This window comes from Notolepis coatsorum (genome assembly GCF_963971535.1).
Source record: "Notolepis coatsorum genome assembly, chromosome: 5".
Classification (NCBI taxonomy): domain Eukaryota; kingdom Metazoa; phylum Chordata; class Actinopteri; order Aulopiformes; family Paralepididae; genus Notolepis; species Notolepis coatsorum.
This window is the reverse complement of record NC_140169.1, coordinates 50102299-50114798: the sequence shown is the minus strand read 5'-3', so window position 1 is coordinate 50114798 and position 12500 is coordinate 50102299. Positions and strand designations below refer to the sequence as shown.

The window sequence follows — 12500 nt, the reverse complement described above, 5'->3', positions numbered from 1 at the left end:
TATAGCTGGATACACTAAGGGGGGGGGGGGGGGTCCCGCTGGTTGTAAGACAGTAGGAGGGGGGGGTTAGAAGAGCCGCTGGCGGTATCCCATCTGGCCGACGATTTCTTGGGAGAATTTAGAGTCCTGAACACGATGCCCACAGAACCTCGGTCCGCAGATGAATACAGCTGGACCCTCTGGTGGACGGTAGCTGCCGGTCCACAACGGAGAGACGTGAGGCGACCTCACTGGTGTAGAGCGCCGTCTCACCTGGACTCCTCTCCGGGGGGTAGTTCCAACACTCAGCAGTGTTGGCCGTTATCCATGGAATAATCAAAGCACCCAAAGCATGTAGATAATCCAAGCCGTGGAAGGCTCGCCGTCGTCTGGGTAAAGTAATCCAATGTACAGGTCCACTCGTCCTGGCCCGGAGCTCCTCGGATGCAAGCACCACAAGTGGTCTGCTCAGCCTGGTTAAGACTCCAGATAACGTCAGGAACGATGGGGGTGCTGCTCACTTTATAACTCTAACCGAACGATGCACCATACATAATAGACTATTATTAGCTTAATAGAAATACGTCCAACTCGACGGTATAGTGCCAAACTATGACAATTCAACTATTAATCCACACGATATCTTAATGCCTATTCTGAGGCCAAGTAGGCCTTACTGCACCACACGTGCGTCGTGGGTGAGGCTTCGCGTCTGTTACTAGGTTGGAGGGTAAAGAACTAATGGACTAAAAGAAAGTTCTACTTTACTTGCGCCATATATATATGCGCTGTGAACAAATAGTACCATTCGTATTTCGCCAGACGTATTCCTACGCGGAACCGGGCTTGCCACGACATGTTGGTCGGCACGATTGAACTTGAACCTAGGGGTATGGCTGCTGGCGCCAGGTTCTCGTCCAATGGTAGAATGAAACTATTATGGGCTGTTTAGTAGACTAAAGGGATATTCAGTGCATATTGTACAAGGAATATACAGGGGATATCAAACGATATACAAATACTATTAAATATATATCCATAAATAAATATATATATTCGGTTTAATCTGATCCTTCACAACAGCCGCCCCCTAATTAGTCCCACCTAATTAGCTAAGCAGAGACAGATTAACCGCACTGTCTACCACTCAAGGTCCGCTGTAAGGGTCAGTCAACTCACAAAGTCATGGGGTCATGGTCATCATCGATAGTATCTGGGAGTCGGGGCAGTTCTATTAGCCTCGCCACGGGTCGTGTGTAAGTTCGCCCTTGGACGAGTACTTCAGCTGCTCGGACCTTGCCATCGGCACCGGTGATCACTTTGCTTACGCGGCCAGCCGGCCACATAGCTCTGGGTAGTGACTGGTCGATAATCATGACGACTTCCTTCTGTCAAATTGTCTCTCTCTTTTACCCACTTCTGGCGGGTCTGTAGAGACGGTAGGTAGTGGAGTAGGAAGCTGCTCCAAAACTTGTCAGCTAGTACTTGACTGTACCTCCACATTCTTCGGCCGTTCGCTTCTTCAGGCCTGTACATTGTCTGGGGTAGCGCGGGGTCCAGCCGTCCCATTAAGAGTGTGTTGGGGGTGACTGGGTCGACATCTGCTACATCACTGGAGACGTAACCGAGGGGTTTTGAGTTCAATACTCCCTCGATCTCCGTGAGGACTGTCATTAGGACTTCCTCCGCCACAGTCTGGGCCCCAAGCACGGCGTACAGGGCTGTCTTTATAGAACGTACTTCTCGTTCCCAGGTTCCACCGAAGTGGGGTGCATTCGGGGGATTAAACTGGAAGTCAATCTGGGATGGAGCTAGGTGGGTCTTAAGTTCTGGGCCCATAGCTTGGAAGCTCTCTCTCAGCTCTCTTTCTCCGCCTTTGAAGTTTGTCCCGTGATCAGACAACAATGTAGACGGTTTTCCTTTCCGTGATGTGAATCTTCGGAAGGCCATAAGGAATGAGTCTGTGCTCATGGTCGGAAGGAGCTCGATATGTATCGCTCTGGTGGTCATGCATTTGAATACAATACCCCACCGCTTCTCGGTTCCTCTTCCTCTCTTTATATACAACGGGCCAAAACAGTCCACGCCTGTGGAGTGGAATGGCTTGTCGCCGAGTCGGAGGCGACAGGGGGGTAAGTCAGCCATCCGTGGTATGCTGGGCTGTGCGCGCCACTTTCGGCAGTCTAGACAGGTTCGCTGGAAGCGTCGCACCGCTTCTCTTCCTTGAAGTATCCAATAGCGACGTCTGATCTCCGCGAAGACTCTCTCTGCTCCTGCGTGGTGTACATCCTCGTCGTATTTCTTTATGATCAGCTCTGTGACCTTGTGTCGGCTGTTCAAGACTATCGGGTACTTAATGTCATCCGGTAGATCGGGGGCTCTCCGCAGGCGACCACCCACTCTGATGAGATTATGGGCGTCACTCTCGGGTGCCAGGTGGAGCAGTCTGCTGTCTGATGGGACGGGCTTTCCTCCCTGTAGACAGTCTAGCTCATCGGGGAACGAGTCTCTCTGGGCTCGTTGTAGTAGAAGAAGTTCTGCTTCTTCGTAGTCAGCTGCTGAAATGTCAGTGGTGGACTGAATCTCTGGGTGGTGCCACAGGAATGTCTTTTGCTGCGCACTCTCTAGGGTAATGCAGTCATCTATGTTGGGGTCTGTGGAGGCGACTGTGCTCAGTCCACAGAACATAGGTTTCTTGTTCTCAGCCTCCTCGTTACTTGCTTCCCGTGGGGTGGGCGTAGGCCACTCTTCTTCCGGGAGCTTGAGGAATTCTGGTCCGTCACTGTAGATGTTGCGACGGGTGAGGTCATCCAGAGACATTCCCCGGGTGATGACGTCAGCTGGGTTGTGTTTGGTGTCCACATACCGCCAGCTCGCTGCTTCTGTTAACTCTTGAATCTCGGTGACTCTGACTCCCACGAAGACTTTGTATCTGCATGAATCAGACTTGATCCATGTGAGTACTGTCGTGGAATCTGACCACAAGATTGTTCTGTGCACCGGAATGGTGAGTTCACGTTGGATTAACGTGGCTAGGTGCGCTCCTGCTAGGGCTGCGCAGAGCTCTAGACGCGGGATAGATTGTTGCTTTCGTGGGGCTATTCTTGAGCGAGCCAGGATGAAAGCAGTGTGTATCTTTCCTCCCTTCTCTTGGGCACGCAAGTAGGCCACCGATCCATAGGCTACTTCGGAGGCGTCGCTGAAGACGTGTAGATCAATCTTGCATGTCTCTGGCCTCACTGTGGATGGGAAGTAGCTGCGGCGTATATTGACGCCTGGGAGTGAGCGGAGTTCCGTCTCCCACTATCTCCATGTTGAGGCAAGGTGTGCGGGTATGGGGTCGTCCCAGCCCTGGTCCTTGTCCCATAGTGCTCGTACAATCATCTTTGCCCTGGTGGTGTAAGGTAGAATACATCCCAACGGGTCATATTGTCTGGCGAGTGTTCTGTACACACTCCATCTGGTGGTCGGTGTCGCCGTCGACCTTCCCTGCTCTGGAGTCAGGGGTTTGTGTCTATAGTGGAGCGAGTCTGTTTTGAAGCGCCAGACTAGTCCTAGTGTCATTTCTTGGGCTTCTCCTGGGATGGTCGCCATCCAGGTCTCGCTGCTGGCAGCCTTGTCCGCGGGGGAGAGGCTGCGCAATACGTGCGGGTCACTGCTGGCCCACTGCCTGAGATCAAAGCCGCCTTTGATCAGGGAGGCGCGTAGCTTGATTAGGAGAGCCTCGGCTTCTTCTTGAGTCGAAACGCTTTGTAAACAGTTGTCCACGTAGAAACTGTTCTTCACACTGTGTCGGACCTCTTCATCTGCTGCTGGGTCCTCTGCGACCTCTGGGTTGAGGTTGCGTAATACTGGGGGGTCGCTGCTGGCCCGCTGCCGGAGATCAAAGCCGTCTTTGATCAGGGAGGCGCGGAGCAGCGCACGACGTCGCCAGTAAATTTTCTTCTCGACATGCTGCAGGAGTGTGGTGTCTCCTTCTGTCATTCTGGAGTGGAGGCAGCTAGTGGCTGCTGTTCGGTTGAGAGATTTAGCGAGGGGGCCTTGTAGTGTCCACCCTAGGCGGGTCTCGACTGCTGCAGGACAGCCTCGGGGTCCTGTATGGACCCGGTCAATCGGGACTATGAGTTCGGCATGGTCGGAGCCTATCAGCAGGGTCGGGGTAGCGCCGTCTATGAGCGGGATAGGTAGTTGACGCAGGTGCGCATATTTATCCATCAACTTGGCGATGGGGTAGGTGTACTGCGATAGTCCTATTTCTTGGCTGGTGAAAGCATTTGTAATCCTATACCGTCGCTCTGGCTGCCCGTTTGCTGCGATAGTGAAGGAGACATTCTCGCCCTTTATCGTCTTTAAATCTCTTCTTATTGTCCGAATCGTCATTTGGTTCTCGCTCCCCCGCAGTCCCAGCTGGGCCGCAGCGGACGCGAGCAGAAGGGTCTTCTCTGACCCGTCATCAAGGACGGCGTAAGTGTCCATGACTTTATCTTGGTAGCTCAATGTCACACGGACTACCTTTAAGAGCACTTGGGCACCGCTGCTGCTGGCGGGGTCAATGTACATGACACTTGCCTTGGTGCCGCTCGATGGTGCAGGTGAAGGCCGTCTTCTGTTACTGTCGTGTAGTATATCTAGATGGGCTCCGTCGCACCGACTGCACCTTTTCTTTAGGCGGCATTCGGCTGCCATGTGACTGCGCGCACATCGGTAACAGCGCCTGTTGGACTTTATCCATTGACTCACTTCTTCTGCATTCATCTTTGTGAACAGGTCACATTGTGACAGCCAGTGTTCTTTCTCACAGTAGGGGCACACCATCTTCCACTTCTCTTTTCTCGAGGGGGTACTGTGGCTCTTACTGCTCGGTACTGACTCTGATTGGTGCATGACAGTCACCGATCTTCTTCCATCATTTATTCTCCTGGGTCCCTCTCTGGAGCTTGGCGTGCTCCGCCCGAACGTATCCAGTCGTAAGCTGCTGACTTCTCTCGCCAGGAAGTCGGCTAGATCAAGGAGGGATGGTTCGGGGCCGTTAGGATCCCGGTAGTCCCTCTGCCGCCTAAAACGCTCTTGTCTTGCGGGTGGCAGCTTCTCCAAAATCCTCTCGACGTTAGAGTTGGCGTATAGCTCATGCATGCCCTTTTCCCGTTGTGCTCCCAGCATCCCTACCAGGGACTGCACTTTGATTGACAGGTCGTCTAATGAGCGATTGTCTGTTGCTGGGGGTAGGCGATCAATATGCCTTATCTCTTGGATTACGTAATCCCATATACGTCCACATCTCTGGTCCAGCGCTGCTAGGGCCGCGGTGTATGGGGTCGTAGAGGTGGCATAGGCTAGCGCTATATTGTGCGCTCGCGGTACTTTCAGGTGCTTCAGTAATATTGCATACTTGTGGCGTTCATCAGCGACATCCACCATCATTGTCTCTAAGCACATCCGGAGCTCCGTGTACTGTGCTCGATTCTCATAGGTGAAGTCTGGAAACGACGGCGTGGCAATGTATGACGCCGTGGATGGCTGATACATCGGCGAGCGTTGGGGGAGAGACCTCCTAGGCGAGTCTCCTCTTGCGCCTCTCTGTGGGCTGGTACCGACAGGGTACCATGGCCCGCTGGTCCAGGTGCTATTCCTCGGGGCTGGTTGTGCGTCGTGCTCACCCGTGAATAGAGTCGGGGGTCTGTAGCGCAGCGCCGCGGGGGTATAGCCTGGGCTGTACTGGACCTCCTGGTCCGGTGGAGTACTGTGCTGTCGTCGGGCTTGGTTCTCCTCTTCTCCCTCTTCTTCCTCTATCAGGTCTTCCAGATCCTGTAGTCGTTTATTTAGCTTCTCCGCAGTGTATGCCGCTCCTTCCTTGTAGCTGGGTCTCGCTTGGACCGGTCTGGGAAGGGGGTCTGCGGGGGGTATAGGCTTGGTCTGTTGGTCAAGTTCAGGGTCGCTTGCTCGGTTAGGAGACGCTGCCCTTGACTGTTGTCTCGACGAGTTCCTTGAACCCCTGGCGGAGGGAGAGGGTGTTGCCTTGAGGATCAGCTGCTCCATTAGCTGCGCTTGTAACTTGTCGCGCTCGACTTCGCGCTTGGTGAGATCTGCTTCTCTTTGGGCACCGGCAGCGGCGCGCTGGGCGTCGGCCCGGTCTCTTGCCATATTCTCTTCCGTCTGAAGGCGTCTCATCTCCAGGCGTATGCGCTCTTCTTCGCTCCGTTGCTGTGCTTGGAGTCGATCGCGTTCGCCCTGAAGTCGATCGCGTTCACCCTGAAGTCGATCGCGTTCGGTAGAGGCTGTCAGGCTGACGAGGAACGCCTGTTGTAGCATCCTCTCCGCTTCGCTGGGGGAAGGCGGTTGTGGAGGTGAGCCGCTCCTGGGTGAGCCGCTCCTGGGTGTACTCGTTGGGGAGTCCTGGAGCTCTATTTCCTCTGCGCTCTCCTCCTCTTCTTCCGTGCAGAGTTCTCTCTCTGTAGGGTTGTCTTCCTCCCGGGGCTGGTCGGGGACTACTTCTTCGGTATTGGCGGGGGGTAAAGGCATGTCAGCTCCCTCCTGGTCCCCACCGTGAGCTTGGTCAGTTACATTAGAACCTACTAGGGCCTCTGTGGTCGGGGAAACCTGGTCGTTAAGGTCAGACATAATTTTACTTTCTACTTTTACCGCATTTACCGTTTGTCGAAGGCTAGGTAGTTGACTGACAGCGTAATCCTCTAAGTACTGAGGTGGCTGTCGTCTGCGCTGTGGGCGTTCTACGTTAGGAGGACCGTTTCGTGGAGTGTTCATCATAGGCCATTTTAATATTAATAACACTATATTAATATTACACTAGTTACCCTCCGGCTCGAAGGACCAATTGTAACTGAGGGGTACAATTCCCTGACTGTATTGATAAGTATGGTATTATTAAACCACTACCTCTTGTACTTTAACTTCTGGCCATCCAGTACATGATATAGATATGATGAACACTTTCCCACCTGATGAAACGAAGTCCACACAAATGTACAAATCGAATATTTTATATAGCAAAGGGTATATACAACGTTCACTTGATGACATTTATGATTTGAAATGCACTTGTATGGCAAATGAGTATTCGTAGGTAAATCAACATTGAATGTCCAATCTCTGGTTACGCAGGGAGTAAGTATACAACCCGGTTCTTTAGGGAACTATAGCGATGGTACTTAAATGATTATAGCTGGATACACTAAGGGGGGGGGGGGGTCCCGCTGGTTGTAAGACAGTAGGAGGGGGGGGTTAGAAGAGCCGCTGGCGGTATCCCATCTGGCCGACGATTTCTTGGGAGAATTCAGAGTCCTGAACACGATGCCCACAGAACCTCGGTCCGCAGATGAATACAGCTGGACCCTCTGGTGGACGGTAGCTGCCGGTCCACAACGGAGAGACGTGAGGCGACCTCACTGGTGTAGAGCGCCGTCTCACCTGGACTCCTCTCCGGGGGGTAGTTCCAACACTCAGCAGTGTTGGCCGTTATCCATGGAATAATCAAAGCACCCAAAGCATGTAGATAATCCAAGCCGTGGAAGGCTCGCCGTCGTCCGGGTAAAGTAATCCAATGTACAGGTCCACTCGTCCTGGCCCGGAGCTCCTCGGATGCAAGCACCACAAGTGGTCTGCCCAGCCTGGTTAAGACTCCAGATAACGTCAGGAACGATGGGGGTGCTGCTCACTTTATAACTCTAACCGAACGATGCACCATACATAATAGACTATTATTAGCTTAATAGAAATACGTCCAACTCGACGGTATAGTGCCAAACTATGACAATTCAACTATTAATCCACACGATATCTCAATGCCTATTCTGAGGCCAAGTAGGCCTTACTGCACCACACGTGCGTCGTGGGTGAGGCTTCGCGTCTGTTACTAGGTTGGAGGGTAAAGAACTAATGGACTAAAAGAAAGTTCTACTTTACTTGCGCCATATATATATGCGCTGTGAACAAATAGTACCATTCGTATTTCGCCAGACGTATTCCTACGCGGAACCGGGCTTGCCACGACATGTTGGTCGGCACGATTGAACTTGAACCTAGGGGTATGGCTGCTGGCGCCAGGTTCTCGTCCAATGGTAGAATGAAACTATTATGGGCTGTTTAGTAGACTAAAGGGATATTCAGTGCATATTGTACAAGGAATATACAGGGGATATCAAACGATATACAAATACTATTAAATATATATCCATAAATAAATATATATATTCGGTTTAATCTGATCCTTCACAACAATGATGATGACCCGACATCTCAACCGCTGAGCGTTTCAGCCACTGGTTGGGCTGCTTTACTCGAGATCAACTATGTAACTATGCTGCTGCCGAGGAAATCTCCATCTCTGCTTGTTTTTAAAGCAAACTACAAAAAAATTCTCATCCAAAAGTAGTAGATAGATAACAGCAGGTCATACATGTAGGTATGCATTTGGTTATGTGGGTGGGTAGGTTTGTAGGCAGGTGGGTGGGTTGTTATATATTATTATTATTATTAGGTACACAGTATATGCATGTATGTACCGTGTGCATGTATGTTTGTATTAACACAAATCTTTTAATGTATTCTGGTATTTTATAATATGCATATTTTTGTATCTTTGATTTTATAAAACAGGGGACGTTCTTGATAAGCCTCTAGGCTTCTAACTTCTCCTTCACAATGGTTATAACTTATTATGTATTGTTTTTACTTCTGTTTAACTGTGTTAATAAACAAACAAACTATGCTGCCGAGCAGGGGTGCAGTGGTAATATGGGAACTGGTACGTGCATGCGCACAGAACAGATTTTTTTTTTTTTTTTTTTTTTTATAAATAGCGAAGCTGAAAAAGGTAGCAGGATGTAGCCTTCAATATATAAAGAAATTATATTGTCAACAGATATGGTTAAAAAACAAACAATGTTTTAAATGTAATAGTAGTTACAATTTCTTTAATTGAATCAACTTAAACTAGAAAAGTAAATACAAACTAAATTAACAATGTAAGTTATATTGTTAATTTAGTTTGTATTTACTTTTAGTTTAAGTTAATTCCATTAAAGAAATTGTTTTACACACAAACACAAAAGCAAACTTAAAATAATCAGACAACTTGTGTTTACTTGTTCTTTATTTTGAGAAGGGGAAAAAGTACACATCACTTACATTTTTTCAATGTAATTTGTTTCACAACAGTAGTTTCAAAACAGTCAAGCAAGCCCCCACCAATGGGTACAGTAAGACCTGGTTTATCAAAGCTATTTAAACAATATTTGCCTTTGTTGAAAATGGTACAACCTTCCAGTCGGGACTATTTGTCACATAGTGAGAGGTTCCACAGCTCAAGTAAAACTCCACCAATTGGTCCTGGGCCTATATTTAGGTTTAGCTATTCTCGTTCTCTTGTCCTCAGCTGAGCGATGGGCTCTCAGCCAAGTTGTGACATATGTTGTTGGATCCCAGAACTTTCTAGGTGGCCCGTTGATCTTAATGAACATCAAACATGCTACCCGTGAAATCATTAACTGTGTCCGGGTTGGGGAGATAATTTGATTCATGGCACCTACAGCAAGTTCCAGCCGGTGATTTAAGCAATGCCAGGTCAATATGTTAGGATACAGTTCAGTCAGTTTTGCAGCTATACCAGCTTTGCGTCCCAACATGACACTGGCTCCATCACTTGCAAATGCAACCAAGTGCTTCTTCAAATATGCATCATCAAAGCCATGTTCACTGAGGCATTTCAACAGATGTTGCATAATTGTTTCTGCTTTTTGGTTGGGAAGTTCAATCAGATCTAAAAATAAGAACTCTGGGTCCAGGTTCTTGTCACTTTCAGCTTTGAGGTACACAATCAGTGTAGTTTTATCTGCATGGGTAGTTGACTCATCAATCAGAACCGTAATTTTACCTTCTATGGATGTTATGCGTTTGCAAAAAAAATTGCGCATTTCTGTACCTATATGCTTGGTGATGTTTGCTGCACTCTCTCTTGAGTGCAAGCTGAAGCCAATGTCAGACCCAGTGTCCCCTATTAATTCCAGCAGATCAACACTATCTGAAAACGGCCTGTCCTCCTCTGCTAAATAGTACACAGACATGAAAACATTACGTGTAGCCGTCAGTTCTGATACGAGCATGGTTTCAGTGGATTTCTCAATTCTCTGTTTTTTTGCGTCATTGAGAATGCGTTCTGCTTGGTGATGTGCACCTGAGGAGTTGTGGTAACACACCTTTCTCCTGAGAGACATCAGCATAGCAGATTTTACTGTTCCACTGTGTGTGATCTCATAGTCAGTCCATTCTGCTGCCAATCGTTGACCTCGGCTTTTGAAGACAGATAATTTCGTAACGGCTGAGCACACTTTACAGCCGAACTTCCCATCTTTACAATCAAGCCACGGGTAGTTGGCCTGTCGTTCTTTCCACATTGTGTCTGACCATAGGTCAGGTATCGGTGAGGATGTACTGGAATCAGGTTGAACAATTCCATCTCCCTGCTGAAAAAACAACAAAGACAGAAAAAAACATCAAAACACATTCCCAGCATATGAAAGACAATGACACTGTCACTAATGGCCTCTATGGATGGAATGGCATTCCATGGCAATCACAGACACAGCCCATCGTTCACACCAAACTTGATAAGGGGGGGCAGGGAATCAGGGATTCAATGTGGAACGCTCTACCCAAAGCTGTAAAGGAATGTGAATCACTACCCACTTTCAAAAACACTCAAAAAACAGTAAATTACCAAGTATGGCTTTGTCAGTATTCCAATGTACAGTGTGTGTCCCCCCCCCCACCTCCAATGTACAGCCCCCCATCCATCCACCCACCCACCCAACCTCCTCCAATGTACAGTTTCTACGTCAAATGTATATACACTTTTTCTGGACACTTTTTGTATCAAACAGTACTGTATTTGCAAATCTGGTATGTCATAAATGTATAGATGTAGGTGTAGCAGTACTGTCTATCTGTATGTTGTGTATGTCATATGATGAATTGAAAATGGGGGACCCTGATGTAAACAAGACGAAAGTCTTTCTCTGGTCTGCATCCCCTTAACAATTGTATGCATGTATTGAGCTGTACTGTAGGCTACTGTACCATTCTGCAATCTGTTAATAAACGTTTCAATCAATCACTTACATTATTCGTTTCATTCAGTGATGGTGGCAGGGTACTTTTTGTACAAGTGGTGGGCACCGTTTCATGGTCCTGTTGATGAATAAACAAAACAGAGACATTAGAACATATACAATTAGTCAACTGAATGCTTTGTATCTTGTTTGCTAATTCAGGTTAAAGACAGCCGATTTAACCAGCATATTAAGAGAGCAAGACTGTCTATCTGGTGTATGTTATGATGAATTAAACATGGGGGACCCTGATGTAAACAAGACGAAAGTCTTTCTCTGGTCTGCATCCCCTTAACAATTGTATGCATGTATTGAGCTGTACTGTAGGCTACTGTACCATTCTGCAATCTGTTAATAAACGTTTCAATCAATCACTTACATTATTCGTTTCATTCAGTGATGGTGGCAGGGTACTTTTTGTACAAGTGGTGGGCACCGTTTCATGGTCCTGTTGATGAATAAACAAAACAGAGACATTAGAACATATACAATTAGTCAACTGAATGCTTTGTATCTTGTTTGCTAATTCAGGTTAAAGACAGCCGATTTAACCAGCATATTAAGAGAGCAAGACTGTCTATCTGGTGTATGTTATGATGAATTAAACATGGGGGACCCTGATGTAAACAAGACGAAAGTCTTTCTCTGGTCTGCATCCCCTTAACAATTGTATGCATGTATTGAGCTGTACTGTACTGTACCATTCTGCAATCTGTTAATAAACGTTTCAATCAATCACTTACATTATTTGTTTCAAAACAGAGAACATTAGAACATATACAATTAGTCAACTGAATGCTTTGTATCTTGTTGTATGTACCCATTCTGCAATCTGTTAATACATTTTTCAATCAATAGCAAGGCAAATCATTACTGAATGATTATTCTTCCAATGTGATTGCGTGGCAAATACATTTCTTTGTAAGAATATATCTGCATTTTGTCAGTACAAGATTAATCAGTGATCACATTGAATTAAAACATGATTATTTCCAGTGCCACGATTATTTATTTCAAGAGAAACAAAGAGGCAAATATAGACTAGAAAAAAAGAAAAGCTGTTATGCGGTTACTTGCCTTGTTGTGGAGTGGAAAGACAGCTGTCTCTGTCGTGGGGGGCGCGGGCGTTGGAGGTCGTGCAGACAGTGCAGGTATACCGAAACTAAGTTTGCTTTGGATAAGCTGATTCTTCTGAAGCTTTCTTCTCTTTGGGAGCGGCGGTGGCATCGTTGGTTCAGGTAACAGGTTGCGTTGCAGGTAGGAACAGAACATGATACTGTTGTCAAATTATCTGTTTATATCTGTTTGTATTTGCGGGCGGGGGCGTGGTTGAAGACGCGCTTTTGTTATGGGTGGCCGGGTACTATATATATATATAATTGTGTAATGCTGTTGCTC

The 12500-nt window shown here is 47.7% G+C and overlaps 1 protein-coding gene across 1 annotated transcript in view; it reads left to right on the top strand.

The window, feature by feature from the left end:
• LOC311228175 (uncharacterized protein) overlaps nt 1-12500 on the top strand; it is a gene marked incomplete at its 5' end in the record, with an annotated part of 85444 nt that overhangs the window by 64903 nt on the left and 8041 nt on the right. The gene's annotated exons all lie outside the window — the stretch shown is intronic.